We start from the raw sequence: 4,247 nt of genomic DNA on the forward strand, positions 1-4,247 counted from the left end.
CAAGTAGAGTACTTTTACCTCGTTTTTTTGTTTTCACAACGCAAATATAAAACAAGTCACTAGTAAAACATTTTCTATATAGACAAAATAACCATTTCTCTCAAATATTGTTCACAAATCTGAAAAAATCTGTGATAGTGAGCACTTCTCCTTTGCCGAGATAATCCATCCCACCTCACAGGTGTGGCATATCAAGATGCTGATTAGACAGCATGATTATTGCACAGGTGTGCCTTAGGCTGGCCACAATAAAAGACCACTCTGAAATGTGCATTTTTGCTTTATTGGGGGGGGTCTGGGGGGGTCCGAGAACCAGTCAGTATCTGGTGTGAGGGTTAGGATTAGGGTTAGGGTAATGTTGTAAATCGAGTGGCCTGCGTTCGTCGTCCATAACATACGCCTGCCCATACCATAACCCCACCACCACCATGGGCCACTCGATTCACAACATTACCCTAACCCTAACCCTAACCCTAATCCTAATCCTAACCCTCACACCAGATACTGACTGGTTTTCGGACCCCCCCAATAAAGCAAAAATGCACGTTTCAGAGTGGCCTTTTATTGTGGCCAGCCTAAGGCACACCTGTGCAATAATCATGCTGTCTAATCAGCATCTTGATATGCCACACCTGTGAGGTGGGATGGATTATCTCGGCAAAGGAGAAGTGCTCACTATCACAGATTTTTTCAGATTTGTGAACAATATTTGAGAGAAATGGTTATTTTGTGTATGTAGAAAATTCTTTAGATCTTTCAGTTCATCTCATGAAAAATGGGAGCAAAAACAAAAGTGTTGCGGTTATATTTTTGTTCAGTGTATGTGGTCATAAGCCTGAAAGAGTAAGAACCAGTGTGCTGTACAGTTCTTGAGTTGATGCATTTTGTTTGTTTCCACCACTAGTCACATGCTAAAAAAAACATATAAAATAATCTGCATGGTTTTGTATATTTGAACTGCTATGGTAAACTAAGTGAACCATAAAGACATCATTTAAAATATAAACTTTTATATTTGTCATAAGACAGATTTTTATACTTTGAGGACCACATAAAAATCCTTGAAGCAACTCTAAGCGTGGAAAGGACAGCTCTTTACCTTAGATAGGAGATGCGGTTAACCCCATTGCTTGGCATTTGAGGCTGCCCTTGAATGTGTGATTGACGAATGAATAAAAATGTACACTTAATTGTAATGGGCATAGAATGAGCAATGAAAATGTAGGCCTAACAAAGTTGGTCTGTATTTAGACATGGTGCATAAAGCTGTTTTGCAATGACCATCTCTGTTGAATAATAATTTAAAAGTAGCCTACATTTTTGGGGAAAAACTGTCTACTAACACAGTAGCCTATTCCTATGCTAATATTTATTTGACATCGACCATGAACATTATCGTTTCACAATGTTATCTGTAGCATTCCTTAACTTGTTTTTTTCCCCCTCTGCTTCCTTTAAAAAGTCCTCTACCCTACTCTTTAAAGTGTTACACTGAGGGCTTCGTTGCTTTGACAATACCAATTATCTTTCATACAATCTAGCCTTACCTTGTTCTTCCAAGAATGTTCTGAGGAACCTTTTTTTATAACGCCCCCATCTTTCCAGACACAAACTAAGCTTGTTTCTGTGTGACTGCCCTCTGTGGACATATATGTCTTGTTTTAAAACACCAACCTCCCTCTCTACAACCAGAATGGTAATGGTAACGGCTTCTAATGTGACTTTGGCTTTTGTTTCCTTGAATGCTCTTTGCTGGCTGATCTGGCTGGTCTGTTAGCGTGTCAAAAGTGAGTATTATCAAAAAGATCATGACTACACACAGTATGCCTCATAAGGGAGTGGTTGGCTTACACTGGAACATGACACACCCTGGCAAGCACATGGGAAATTGCTCAAGGAGATCTTGAAGAGGTTTTAGATGCAATTTATTGGTATTGTGTAACAAAGTGGAAAATATGGTGCAGGTCAAAAATAGCAGTGTTTGTATTTCAAGCCATGTCAGGAAATGTATGAGCAAACTGGTTGGTATGAAGATAAAACATCTAGGACAACTGACAACGTCAGAAGGAAATAACCTAACATTTCTAATGTAAAAACGTAGTCATTATGTCATCATGTATCAAAACTAGGGCCACCAGGGTAGGTGGAGGGGGTCTGGAGGACGGGTTTTGGGCTGACAACCCAGGAGCACAGCGGAGGGCCCGGAAGGGATCTCGGGCGGACGGCCCGGGGGCAAGGCAGAAGCCAAGAAGGGGGACTCGGGCGGACCGCCCGGGGGCAAGGCAGAGTCCATTGTGGGGTGAAGGCCACAGCGGGCGAATTCAGGGGGCCAAGCATGAGGGCGAAGGCAGCGGCAGGAAGAGTCAGGGGGCCGGGCCCGAGGGCGAGGACCGCGGCAGGAAGAGACAGGGGGCCGGGCCCGAGGGCGAAGACCGCGGCAATCAGGGGGCCGGGCTCGAGGGTGAAGACCAAGGCTCTCGAGGGTGAAGAACAGACAGCTCCGGAGGCCGGGCAGGACCCGGTGTCGGCCGAACAGGAACCGGAGCCGGTGGGACAGGCTTCGGCAGGATTCCCCACGGAAGAGGACCAGGAGTTGGCAGGACCCCCGGCAAGACAGGTGGCGGCGGGACCTCCAACGGAACAGGACATAGGGTTGGCAGGACCCCCGGCAGAAGAGTAGTCGGCGGGACCCCCAACAGGACAGGACATGGAGATGGCAGGACCCCCGGCAGAAGAGTAGTCGGCGGGACCCCCAACGGGACAGGACATAGGGTTGGCAGGACCCCCGGCAGAAGAGTAGTCGCGGGACCCCCAACGGGACAGGACATGGAGTTGGCAGGACCCCCAGCGCAAGAGTAGTCGGTGGGACCCCCAATGGGACAAGACATGGAGCTGGCAGGACCCCCAGCGGAACCTCAAACGGCACAGGACACAGGGTTGGCAGGACCCCCGGCAGAAAAGTAGGCGGCGGGACCCCCAACGGGACAGGACATAGGGTTGGCAGAACCCCCGGCAGAAGTGTAGTCGGCGGGACCCCCAACGGGACAGGACATGGAGTTGGCAGGACCCCCAGCGGAAGAGTAGTCGGCAGGGCCTCCAACGGCACAGGACATAGGGTTGGCAGGACCCCCGGCAGAAGAGTAGTCGGCGGGACCCCCAACGGGACAGGACATGGAGTTGGCAGGACCCCCGGCAGAAGAGTAGTCTGCGAGACCCCAACGGGACTTCAGTAGGGACTTGAGTAGGGACTTGAGTAGGGACTGGAGAGGGGACTGGAGAGGGGACTCGAGATGGGACTCGAGAGAGGGGACTCGAGAGAGGGAACTTGAGAGGGAACTCGAGAGGTGACTAGAAAGGGGACTCGAGAGGTGACTTGAGAGGGGACTCGAGAGGGAACTCGAGAGGGGACTTGAGAACTCGAAAGGGGACTTGAGAGGGAACTGGAGAGGGGACTTGAGAGGAAACTGGAGAGGGGACTCGAGAGGAAACTGGAGAGGAAACTGGAGAGGGGACTCGAGAAGGGACTTGACATGGGACTTGAGAAGGGACTAGAGGAGGGACTTGAGTTGGGACTAGAGAGGGGACTCGAAATGGGACTAGAGAAGGGATTAGAGAAGGGACTAGAGAAGGGACATGGGAAGGGACTAGAGGAGGGACTAGAGAAGGGACTAGAGAAGGGACTAGGGAAGGGACCAGAGGAGGGACTGGAGAGGGGACTAGAAAGGGGACTAGAGAAGGGACTAGGGAAGTGACTAGAGGAGGGACTGGAGAATGGACTTGAGAAGGGACTAGAGAAGGGACTTGAGAAGGGAATTGAGTAGAGACTAGAGAAGGGACTAGTGAAGGGAATTGAGTAGGGACTAGAGAAGGGACTAGTGAAGGGACTTGAGAAGGGACTAGAGAATGGACTAGAGAAGGGACTTGGGAAGGGACTAGAGGAGGGACTAGAGAAGGGACTAGGGAAGTGACTAGAGGAGGGACTGGAGAAGGACCGGGGCTGAACCGGGGCTGCAACCATGATGGGGCCAGAACTGGGGCCGGAACAGTGGCTGCTGGAGCCAGAACTGGGGCTGGAACCATGGCTGCTGGGACCAGAACCGGGGCTGGAACCATGGCTCTTGGGGCTCGGGCTGCTAGCCTGGACTTGCGACTCCTTCTCTTAGGAGCCGTCTGGAGGCTCCGTGGACCTCCTAAAGCCAGACGAGTTCCAGAGAACAGCTCCTGGACAGGAGCAGGAACTGGGGCAG

At 50.5% G+C, this 4,247-nt stretch overlaps 1 long non-coding RNA gene across 1 annotated transcript in view; it reads right to left on the reverse strand.

Annotated features, from left to right (window-relative positions):
* The window catches only part of LOC104941254 (uncharacterized), a 6,706-nt gene extending 5,075 nt beyond the window's left edge, over positions 1 to 1,631 (reverse strand). Inside the window, exon 1 of the long non-coding RNA XR_797879.1 lies at positions 1,548 to 1,631. This is a non-coding gene — a long non-coding RNA (uncharacterized lncRNA). The remainder of the gene's footprint in view (positions 1 to 1,547) is intronic.
* Between the last annotated feature and the right edge of the window lie 2,616 nt (positions 1,632 to 4,247).

The sequence above is a fragment of the Notothenia coriiceps genome, unplaced genomic scaffold (genome assembly GCF_000735185.1).
Source record: "Notothenia coriiceps isolate Sejong01 unplaced genomic scaffold, NC01 NC01_scaffold00003305, whole genome shotgun sequence".
Lineage (NCBI taxonomy): Eukaryota > Metazoa > Chordata > Actinopteri > Perciformes > Nototheniidae > Notothenia > Notothenia coriiceps.